Source organism: Pinus tabuliformis, chromosome 2_2 (genome assembly GCF_031772625.1).
Source record: "Pinus tabuliformis cultivar Carrire ecotype Pingquan chromosome 2_2, CPIR1, whole genome shotgun sequence".
In the NCBI taxonomy this organism is placed as follows: Eukaryota; Viridiplantae; Streptophyta; class Pinopsida; order Pinales; family Pinaceae; genus Pinus; species Pinus tabuliformis.
The window spans coordinates 1292489695-1292502333 of NC_142300.1; the positions used below are offsets into that span (position 1 = coordinate 1292489695).

Consider the following 12639-nt stretch of genomic DNA (forward strand, 5'->3'; position numbering starts at 1 on the left):
TCTAAAGACGCATGCGTGTCATATAGGTCGTCTAAAATGACTAGACAGACGGTAGTTTTGGTCAAAAATGGCTCTACACGTAGCGAGCAAGTAATACAGTCCTTGCAGATCGAGAGAGCGAAACGGAATAAGAAAAAAATGGCGGGTAAGAGTTCGATGCAGTACAAGAACCTGGGGCGAATTTCAGATATATGGAAACGAACAGAAGCCCGAGACCGATTCCCACGCCATTGAATGGTATGGTATGAATACTACAGCGAAAGTTGGTCGAGAGAGTTGTTAATTTGGCAAAGTAACGGGCAAGATTGGCATGGAAAGGGCATGTCAGAGTAATGAGCAAGACAAGCAAACAAACAGTGAAAACAGCGTGGAAAGGGCAGAGCTGGCAGAGGATTTATTCAGTCATGACAGCGCTATTCAAAAATTTAACGTACAACGCTTTTCAGGACAGAGGGGAATAAGGCAGAGGCAGAGACAGAGGCCAGGACAGAGGAGTTACAGGAGCATAATAGCTAAAACAAGGAGCTGGCTCTGATACCATGTCAAGCCAGGCAGTAACTCCACAAAACAAAAATTGATTCGTCTTATTCATTCAATCAGGTAGGCCTATTATATACATGAGGGAGAGACTGTTCAGTTCATCTCCCGATGACTCTTCACATTTCTCAATTATTTATTTACAATAATTCACCCAATCACAAGGATTAGGTGTCAACACTTTGTTAATTGATGTTCATCTGCAGCTACAATAAATAAATTGTTGTCTTCAAAGACAATGCTTTGGTTTCTATAATGGGAATTCAATTGACATTCAAGAGAATATACGCTCGTGAATGATTGCTCTAGCCTGGGTCGATAGATTTGAAATCAAATGGTCGTCTGTATCCACCATTTGAGGTGATGCTTGGAGAACAAAATCGAAACGCATGAAAAGGCAGATACTACCAGTATGGAAGGACATAAAAAAAACGCAAATGCTGCAATTGACGAGAACAACAAACCCGCTAGAGTTATCTGTGATGGAGATGTCTGTGACCGTGCTGATTAAATTTTAATCATTAAAGTGATCTGTTTGAGTTGTTCATCTTTATAAATTGTTGGTTGTTATATACTGTGGTTGGAACACCAACCTTTGGGCATTATTAAACTGCTGTAAACCACTGCTTGAAAAATAAGAAGTACACAAAATACCTACAGCCATATGTATGGGACATGTTTGACGAATTCTTGTTTACTGTAGCTGCTATTCAATTACCTCAATTTCTGAGCTTGGGTAAAGGCGTATTGTGGGGACTCCTTTATCAGTTCTAAGGTTGTGCTAAGAAAGCACCTCCCACCGTTCTTAATCACTAGACAATTATCCAAAGAGGGTTCACGCTCTCCCATGCACCTGAATTTTCCCTTACAGCAGTCAAATCTACTTCTGGAACTGATTCGAGACATCTAGACCAAGACTGGAGTGGAGACAAGCATTTCTGGACAGCGCTATATCAGACGACTGGGCATTTGAGGGCTTCGTAGTGCGGTTCCTGACAAGGGCATCTTCTGGAGCAGCTCGAGGCGACTCTTCCTCTTCCACACGGACAGGTATGCTGGCAATCACAATCTACTATATAGAGGATGGTGGAGAGAGCCGGTGATAATGAGGCCATGCTTTTTAGGCTTTAAATGTGAATGACGAGATCCAACATATCATTTCAAAGTTTAAAGAAATGATGAAGGCCCCCACATCTCAATCTGCACCTGAATATACAATGCTACGCTGGTATATAACACTGTCCGCGCTGTCCCGGCTGACATCTCATTGAAAACGCTGGCTTGGCATCTCATGCAGTTTTAATATGTAACGCTGGTTTTGATTCAAAACGAAATCTTAGAATTCCTATTCTGGCTTGGGCATTTTATCTTCCCAAGGAAACCTAATGCTCCTGCGCACTTGAGCTCTGCCAATTTGCTGACATTAATGATTGCCACCGCTCTGCTCCATTGAACCGTTTGCAGCTTGTCCCAACTCAATTACCATATCAGCGCCATTTTGCCAAAACTTCTGCACTTGGCATCCACTCAGCGATAATCAACCTTTTCATTAATCTGCTCAACGACTTGGAATCCGCTCGACTGCAATCAACCGTTTCATTAATGTGACTACGGATTATGTTCATTATTTAATTTCAAAGGCGTTGCCCGCATGTTCGTTTTTGGGTATCACTGAGGATTGCAGATTCATCCTCGTTCTGTACTAAAGATGACAACGCTGTCAATTTTCATACCCTGTTACCGCAGTGGTCACCCAAGATTGGGCCCAGGTCAAGCTAACAATGGTCTTCGAGGGGATTTTCCAATAGGTTTAAGTGGAGCGAGAGCCATGTGCAAAACAGAGCGCGACATCACCACTATTAAAGAGCTTGCAGATGGGAGTCAAATGTTTTCTTTTGGAGCATCTCATTCATCAGGAAACAGGAGGAGAGCAACTGATTTTTCCTCATCACATGTGGAACACATGGCATTAAGCAACAGTTCCTTCCCAAGGAGAATGCCCTCTAATTTCAATAGACAGTCCCCAATTCCAATTTCTGCAGTTAAAAAGGAAGGAGGGCGTATTCGAAACAGAAAGCAGGAGAACAATGGTGCTGAAAAGGTGCAGAATAATTTTGATTCAGAGAATGTTACTGGAGAAACTGATAATGTAAACCACAGTAAAAGAGATCATCGCCTTTCTCTGAGATCATCATCTACATATGCGAGGAGATCTCCAATGTCATCTCTTAATGATGGATCCAATCCAGATATGAATAAATCATCTAACTCATCTGTTGAAGGTGACATTGTTGCTCTCTTTAGGCGAATACACGCTGAGTCTACTGTTTCAAAAGAAAATCTGGGAAATGATAAGAAAAATAGTAACATTTCTTCAAAATCTAAGAAATCTGCAGATTCTGTTTTAAGAGTGTTATGTCAATACCCTGACAAACCTAAGGAGGAAATTGAAGAAGAGCCTAGCTAAAAAATATCATTTATGGGAGGCTATGAGAAATTGGCGACAAACATAGATTCTTCAAGAAAGCAATCAAAAAAGTCCGAAGAAATTGAAGAAGAATCTAACCAAAACATATCATTATTGGGAGGATATGAAAAAATGACTACAATTACTGAAGTATTAGAGTTCATGAAAACTCTTATACAATCTACTGTTGATGACACATTACAAATAAGCAAAGGCTCTCTCTCTGAAATTCAGACATGTCTACAAAATGCACAGGAAAAGATCGATTTTTTGCAGCTTGAATCTCAGCTACAGCAAGAAGAACTAAAACAGAAGAGTCATTCTGAACATGTTTCTGTTCAGAACAATGAAACAGACTCCCATAAACAGCGAGTCAATATTGTTCAAGTTCATTCAGATCCAGTTGTTAGGACTCAGAATTGACCATTTTTGACCTTATATTTTTGCCATAATATTATCCTTTTTCAGTTCATAAGTTGAAAGCTTTGATTACATAATGACTTAATCACCCCAAGGTATGAAGTAACTCTCCGCATATCTATATGTTTAATTGTTCATTACATATTCATGTTATCTTTATATTTATATTTGGAAAAGCTAACTAAGTTGCCAAGTAACCGTTGAACTGTCTAAAGTCTGCAGGAATTATAATTCATAGTTGCTGTAACACCAGAAACAGCAACTACGCAGTTGTTGCAACACCAGAAGCAGCAACTACGCAGTTGCTACAGCTAGCAATGGCAACTATCTAAAGCAGGGGAATGCTATTTTGCAACAACTGGAAATAACAAACGGCAACTATCTGAAGATCGCCAGAATTCCACGCTGACGCAGCATGATCAGCAACTGTCCAAAAAGGGTAAAACACAGTTACAGTTGCTAAAATATCAGGAACAACATGGGTTTACTAAATCAGCAACCATGGGGAAATGTCAAAGGATAGTGCAAGGATCCCAAGAAGACAGTCGAGGTTCGGTTACCAGCTGTGTAACAGTAAGAAACCCAAGAAAGAATGCACTGTCACACTTTTGTAATAGCATCCTGTAACTCTTATTTTTGGACAGAAAGGGTTAACTGAATGAACTGTGATAGTCTATTGTAATAGATGTCTCCTCTATAAAGAGGAGACATCTACATTAGATAAGGGGGGGGAGAAAAATAGTTTTGTAAGGAAAATTTTGAAAGACAACAGCAAAGTCTGAACTTTCATTGTAACTGGATTTTTTGGCTGATGAATAGAAGATTGTTCTGAGCATCTAATCTAGCATTTGTGTTCTGGGGAATCTTGTGAGAGGGACCGGGCCCACCTTCCTCACAAGATTCACCCATTTACTTTTCTGTCAAGTGTGTAAGTGTGTTTGATAATCTCTTTTTGCTGGTACTCTGTTTTGGATTCTGTAGCATTACCTCTGATGATTTCCTTTTTGCTAGTACTCTGTTTTGTTAATTGCTTGAAGCTGTAAGAGAATATTTCACCGGTGAATTAGAATTGCAGTGTGTATTAGCAATCTGGTTACAGGGGCAGGTGCTGAACGTCCTTACCTGGAGGATAGGGTCCTGATCCTCTGCTAACAGAGCATCCATCACTTTTCTTTTCAGATTTGTAATCTTAAATTAACTGCTTTCATTTTATCTTTACAGTACACTGTTATAACATAACGTGAGAATTATGTATACTACAGCTTTTTAATGCTTTTAGAGTTAAGTACATACAGTACGCGGTAGCCTTTGAAATAAAAGACTTTCCCAGGTTGACAATTTAATGTGGTACTTGATTGTTAATCAATAAACAATTCAACTAGCCAACATTTTGGCGCCGTTGCCGGGGAAGGCGACTAGAGATTTCTAAAAGCATTGATGATTTCTTTTTGAGAATAACAGGTGCATGAGAGGACGCAGGAAACCTAATTTCACAGGCGGCAAGGGCGGAGGAGGAAGAAAAACCTTTATTGACGAAATTATCTCCAAAGCCGAGACATCACAGAGGACGAGTTCCCGAAGGCCTCAGATCCAGCATTCCTCACAAACAGATCGACAGACAGAGGAAGTACTAGGACCTGAAAGAAAGCTGGAAGTACCAGAATATACTGAGGAACCGGTAGAAGAACCTGAAGAAACAGAAGATACAGAAGATAAAGCAAGTGATTCAGGAAAAAGACCAATGGAGGATAACAGAACAGAAGGAAGAGGGGAAAATTCACTCTCTACCCTGGAGTTCCCTATTGGGGAGCTCCCAAGAGGAGCAACCCCCATGAAGAACATTCCACTCTCAGCATTACCCAACTTTCATGGGTTATCCTCTGAAGACCCGGATGAATTCCTTTTTGAATTCGATATACTATGTAGAAGTTATGATTATGTGAGCCCTAATCAGAAACTAAAACTGTTCCCAGCAACACTGAAAGGGAATGCGTTAAGGTGGTTTATGAGCTTAGGAGCTCAGGCAATCACTACCTGGGATCAGATGAAAGAAATCTTTCTGGCCAAATATTAGGATTACTGCCGGACAAGAGAAAGGAAAGAATAATTGTTTAAAATGGTTCAGAAGGAGGACGAGAATCTGGAAGACTTTGTGGAAAGACTGCAGTATAATCTACAGCGGTCTGACCACCCTAACATGAGTAAGGATATTCTGAAAACAATATTGCTGAAAGGGGTACGAGATGACTGCTTGGACATGTTGAATATGTTAGGAAAAGGAGACATTTCTAAAGAGCCATTTGATGAAATTGTTAACCTCTGCATGAGATGTTCAAGAGGAGCAGTGAGCAAATCAAAAAGCAGGGACAATGTATATTCAAGAGTTCAGAAGTCAGCAAGTGGAGGAGCAACAAGGGCTAAAATAGGTAATTTGTTAGAAGAATTTAAAACTGAGATGTTAAGCTCCTTTGCTTCACAAATTGATGCCCTACAGGTAAAGAAGAAACAGGAAGAAGCAGAAGCTGCCCTAGCTATTTTTTGTTCCAAATGCAAAGAAAAACACCCACTCAGGGAATGCCCATTAGATAAGGTACCAATCTGCGAAAAGGACCATGAGACCCAGCAATGCCCCTCTCTGCCTTGAATTAAAGCAGCATTGCAGACAACTGAAGAAGAAGCTGAAGCAGTGTACCTGATGACACAGAGGAGGCAATGGCCACAAAGACAAGGTATGAATTCTAACACAGCATTTAGTCGTTGGAATAATCACTCTCCTTTTCAAACAAATTACCCACCCATGAACCAAATGCAATACCCACCCTTTAACACAATGAATTTTCCACCTATGCAGCAACCAAATCTTCCTTTTCCTGATCCTACCATATGGAATCCTTGGGCTCCCCAGCAACCGTATTTCAATCAATGGAATCCAAGCTGGGCAGCCCAACAGATGCCATTTCCTCAACATCAACAGTCTCTTTCCTTACCATCCAACACTCCTCCAAATAACCAGGCAATTAGACCGCAGCTGCCTGTGAAACCCAATCCCAACCCAAATAATAATAAAGCCTTGCAAGAAATTGATATTCAAAATCAGTCTGTCTCCCCCATGCAATGTAACGATATCCACCTTCGCTCAGGAAGAATTGTTGAACCAATCATTGATGACATTACTGACTCTGATAAAGAGGAAGTTACAAAAGAAAAACCAGCTAACAATAATGCTGAAACAGTGGAAGCAGCATCTAACAACAATGATCAAACAGCAGATCCACCATTTCCTGAATGGCTAGCTCTCACTAAAACACTTGAGCAACCTGCCTTTAACCTTTTAGGCGAGCTACAGAATTTATACGTTAAAATCCCATTATTGCAAGCATTAAGAGATGTTCCCATTTATGCTAGGACTGTTAGAGATATTTGCATAAAAAAACCTGGAAGAAAAGCTAGGGACCCCCTCACAGTTCATGTGATGGGAGAACTGACTGCTTTAATGACAGAAAAAGATCATCCTGTGAAATATGGTGACCCTGGTCACCCTACAGTAACAGTCCAGGTTGGAAAAACTTTTGTCTCTAAAGTTCTAGTAGATTTAGGTGCTGCAATAAATATTATGACACTTGAAACAGCACAATTGCTTCAGTTAAAAAACTTTATTAGGGAAACTCCAACCATCCTAGAATTGGCTGATCGCTCTACAATTAAACTGGAAGGGGTCATTGAAGATTTAATAATTTCTGTAGAATCCTGGAATAACCCAGCGGACTTTGTGGTGTTACAAACTAAAACAAAGTTGGGGGGTCATCCGTTGATTCTAGGAAGACCTTGGCTGGCTACAGCAGATGCTTTCATCAGCTGTAGATCAGGATCAATGACCATCTCTAATGGGCAGGAGACCAAACAGCTTACCCTTTATCCTAATGCTACACCCATGATTAATAATGATAATTCTGTATGGGTAGATTATGAGGATGAAGAAACCCAACCTATATTGACTATTGGACAAGCCTTAACCTTCAAAGACTCTACCGAAGATGAATTAATCAGCAGCTTCATTTCTGAACCTTCTTCGGTCAACCCAGAAATGTATAATCACTTCACTGCAATCTTAGAATATGAATCTCAACAGAACCTGAAAGATAAAAGTTTATTTCAGACAACAGTAGGCAGCCCCTCCAAAAGTACAACAATAGAAATTGAGCCTGGCAAAACATTAAATATAAATCCTAATTTAACTGATAACGAAAAACAGCAATTAATAAAGTTACTCCAGGAAAATAAAGAAGCATTTGCATGGGACTATACAGACATGAAAGGGATCTCCCCTGAGCTATGCACTCACCGTATTTATATTAAAGAGGGATCCCGGCCAGTCTGTCAACCCTAGCGGCGAATGAATCCCAACCTAAGGGAAATTGTGAAGGAGGAACTTCAAAAACTCTTGAATGCAAGATTTATATATCCTATATTTGATAGTGAGTGGGTTTCCCCACTTGTAATTGTACCCAAGTAAAATGGCAAATGGAGAGTATGTGTGGATTACAGAGCACTGAATAAAGCCACCCAGAAAGACCATTTCCCTATACCATTCATTGATCAGGTATTGGATAATTTGGCAGGTAAGAAATTCTTTTCATTCTTGGACGGGTTTAGTGGATATAATCAGATTAAGATTGCACCCCAAGACCAGGACAAGACCACGTTTACTAGCCCATGGGGGACCTTTGCTTACAGGGTACTTTCATTTGGGCTATGTAATGCTCCAGCAACATTTCAAAGAGCAGTGATAGGGAGTTTTTCTGATATGCTAAATGATTCATTAGAAATATTTATGGATGACTTTACTCCTTATGGAGTGACTTTTGAGGATGCACTGCAGAATCTTGAAAAAGTACTCAAGCGATGTATAGAAGCACACCTTGCTTTAAGCACTGAAAAGTGTCATATGATGATGAATCAAGGTATTGTATTGGATCACTTCATCTCATTCCTAGGAATTCAAGTGAGCAGGTAGAACCGAAGGGCAGAGGCGTAGTACTTCAGTCATTGCCTCAACCGTGGCCGGAAGTTGCTGAATTTGTGAAGCAATACCTGACGTGCGAAGGTCGGTACTAGGTAATTTACCAGCACGATTTCGTCTTGTTGAATCATTTGAGGAATGGTCAGTTGATAAATATGCCATATTATTTATTGGGATGTCTTAAAAATATGTCACATTACACTGTCAACGCAAAGCGTCTGCTTCTTTCCTTGAAACACCACCGTCTAGCTCAATTGCTGATAAATAGAGGCCTCGCCTTAAATAACCCTCCACCCCCCATTAATCCCCATCAAGAGGCAGAAATTCCCCAGCCAGAACATGAAATTCCTCATCAAGAAGAGGAAATTCTTCACCAAGCTGAAGACATACCTCAGCAAGATGAAGAAATCCCTCAGCAAACAGAGGATATTCCTGAGCAAATACCTGAAGAAATCCCTCAGCAAGCAGACGACATTCCAGAACAAATGCCCAAAGAAGTCCTCCAGCAAACACCCCCACAAGTTGCTGAAAATGAACAATCAGCAGTAGAAATACCCGCGGAAACAACCCCATCCCCCAATAGAACCAATCCTTCCATTCCCATACTTGGTATTTCTACCGATGACTCTGATGACAACATCCCCATTACCCTACTCAAACGAAAAATGCAGCAGAAAACCCCACCAAAAAGAAGAAGAACTAGGGCTTCGGCTAAAGCAGCTGCTATTTCTGCCACTGTCCCTATCTTAAAGAAAGCCAGCCTGAAAAGAAAAATGTATGAATTCCCTGCTTCTCTACCCAAGCAAAAGACTCGGTCGTCTGTAATAGCTGAATCTCCTAGCCACACCCCTCCCAGCTCACCACCCATCACATTAAAAACCCACATTCCCACCAGCCCTGGAAACTCCTCTCCCTCACCCTCGGAGGCTGAGATGCAGAGTGTTCACAGTTTCGTGACATCATATTTTAAGGCAGCTGACACACAAGAACCAGCTGCCGACACCCAAGGTAATATTGGCCAAGAAGCTGCAACACAAGAAACAGCCACTACCCCAGGTGACACACAAGAACCACCTGTCGAGGGTATAAGGGATCAAATCAATGTTGAAGCACAACCTCTGCCTCCACTGGAACCTGCTGCTCCACAAGCTCAGCCTACCATATCTGCTCTGCAGGAAGAAATTGAATTTCTGAAGTCCCAAATCCAGGATTACCAGGAGGAAATAATAAGGATCAAGGAAGCCTACCAAAATGAATTTAGCCTGCACATTTTAGCACGAGTAGCATCTGTGGCAGAGAAGAGTAAGGAGAATGAATATATGTGTGCCAATTGTGGCGAGATATATACTCAAGCAGGATACAAAGTAGTGGCAGAACCAATGACTGAAGTTCCTGCTGTTGTGGTTGAAACAAAAGAACCTGTTGTTACACAGTCGGAAACACCACAACCCTCTGCTGAGACAGAAGAACCTGCTGTCACACAAGAACCAGCAGGCTCTCCAGAAAAGGTGCAGGAGCAAACAGAAGAACATGCTGTCACACAAGAACCAGCAGGCTCTCCAGAAACAGTGCAGGAGCAGACAAAAGAACTTGCTGACACACAAGAACCAGTAAGTTCTCCAGAAACTGCACAGGAGCAAACAGAAGAACTTGCTGACACACAAGAACCAGTAAGTTCTCCAGAAACTGCACAGGAGCAAACAGAAGAACTTGCTGACACACAAGAACCAGTAAGTTCTCCAGAAACTGCACAGGAGAAAATAGAAGAACTTGCTGAAACACAAGAACCAGTAAGTTCTCCAGAAACTACACAAGAGCAAACAGAAGAACTTGTTGAAACACAAGAACCAGTAAGTTCTCCAGAAACTGCACAGGAGCAAACAGAAGAACTTGCTGAAACACAAGAACCAACAAGTTCTCCAAAAACTACACAGGAAGTAACAGGGAATAAAGAAGAGGAAGATATAAAGTCACCCCGGCCTACCCAAATTGCTATGGAGCAAGAGGAGGAAGCAGTTACACAAGAATCAGGAAATGAAGAAGAAAACATAGACTCACCCCGGCCTACTCAAATTGCCATGGAACGAGAGGAAGAAATAGTTACAGAAGGAAATGAAGAAAACATAAACTCACCCAGGCCTACTCAAATTGCCATGGAACGAGAGGAAGAAATAGTTACAGAAGAAAACATAAACTCACCCAGGCCTACTCAAATTGCCATGGAACGAGAGGAAGAAATAGTTACAGGAGGAAATGAAGAAAACATAGACTCACCCAGGCCTATTCAAATTGCCATGGAACGAGAAGAAAAAGAAGGAAATGAAGAAGAAGACATAGACTCACCCAGGCCTACTCAAATTGCCATGGAACGAGAAGAGGAAGCAGTTACACAGGAAACAGGAGGAAATGAGGAAAAAGGCATAGACTCACCCCGGCCTACCCAAATCGCCATGGAACAAGAAGAGGAAGCAGATACACAGGAATCAATACAGAATATAGAACATGAAGAAGAAACAGTAGCTGGAAATGGAAAGGAAGACATTGGATCATCCCGGCCTACTCCAATTATCACAGAGCAGATTATCCTTGTTGATGCCTTTACACAAACAGAACTTCCCTCTGTTAGTGATGCATGCACAGAAACAAATAGTTTTCAAGAATTAAAAGGAAAATGGTGGAGAGAATATGAGTTGTCACAAGGCAAAGCATTCCAACAACAAAAGGGGACCTGGTTCATTTATGCATATAAGAACTGGGAAGCACTTGAGCAGTGTAGAGCTCAGTACAAAGAAATTAAGGAACTAAAAGCCAGATTGTCCCAGATGTTTGAGTTATTCCAAAGAACACTCGCCACAAGCAAAACCCTCTTTCAATTATGCAACATTTTTGAGGGAAAGACTGACATTCTTACAGATAAAGGCAGTTAGAGAAGGTAGACCTCATCAGGTGGTTACATCAGAACAATTTATGCAAACCTTTGCAGAGGCACCTAAAAATGATCAAAATTTGTTATGCGAGCTTTATCTCCATAATGAAGCCATGTCCGAAGAGAGAAACATGAATATGCTACCTGTTGTTGGCGACATACAGCTGAGAGCTTTCATCTCCTTTTTAGCCAACCAACTTACATGGCAAAACGCTTTTACCTCAGCTCAACATAATGAACAGAATTGCCTTCTGTGGATTAGGGCTGAACCTCAAAACGCAGCCACCTTCATTGCACAGCATCAAAGAATGATAAGTGATCCTGAAATGAAGGACCACGTCAGGCAACTACAAGCAGTGGTCCTGAGAGACTGTCAACACTATGTGAGAACCAAGGCACCCTTGGCTGTCAAGGCAAATAACTTATTCTGGGAAAACTGCCCCAAGGAGAGGCAGGAATATCACCCTTATAATCCACCTAATTTACAGGCAGCAATCTCAAGGGTACCTTACTATGTTAGATGCATGCTACAATGTGCTGAAAACTGGATTGGCTACAGATTTAAATTTCCACTTCTATGGTTATCTGGAGAACAATACAAGGGCCAATTTGGATTAATAAAAAAGGAAGAGGCAGCAGCATGGAGGCAAATACACACTGTCTGTGGGTTCAGAGATAAGTTTGATGCCACTTCCTATAACTATTGTCTCAGTAATTTACACTGTTCATCCCAATACTCCGACTCAGACTCAGAGTAAGCATTGCATGAGGAAATGCAATCTCGTCAGTTGGGGGGGATGTTAGGACTCAGAATTGACCATTTTTGACCTTATATTTTTGCCATAATATTATCCTTTTTCAGTTCATAAGTTGAAAGCTTTGATTACATAATGACTTAATCACCCCAAGGTATGAAGTAACTCTCCGCATATCTATATGTTTAATTGTTCATTACATATTCATTTTATCTTTATATTTATCTTTGGAAAAGCTAACTAAGTTGCCAAGTAACCGTTGAACTGTCTAAAGTCTGCAGGAATTATAATTCATAGTTGTTGTAACACCAGAAACAGCAACTACGCAGTTGCTGCAACACCAGAAGCAGCAACTACGCAGTTGCTACAGCCAGCAACGGCAACTATCTAAAGCAGGGGAATGCTATTTTGCAACAACTAGAAATAACAAACGGCAACTATCTGAAGATCGCCAGAATTCCACGCTAACGCAGCATGATCAGCAACTGTCCAAAAAGGGTAAAACACAGTTACA

At 41.1% G+C, this 12639-nt stretch overlaps 1 pseudogene; it reads left to right on the plus strand.

Annotated features, from left to right (window-relative positions):
- Positions 1 to 2245: 2245 nt before the first annotated feature.
- The window catches only part of LOC149198227 (uncharacterized), a 30317-nt pseudogene continuing 19923 nt past the window's right edge, over positions 2246 to 12639 (plus strand).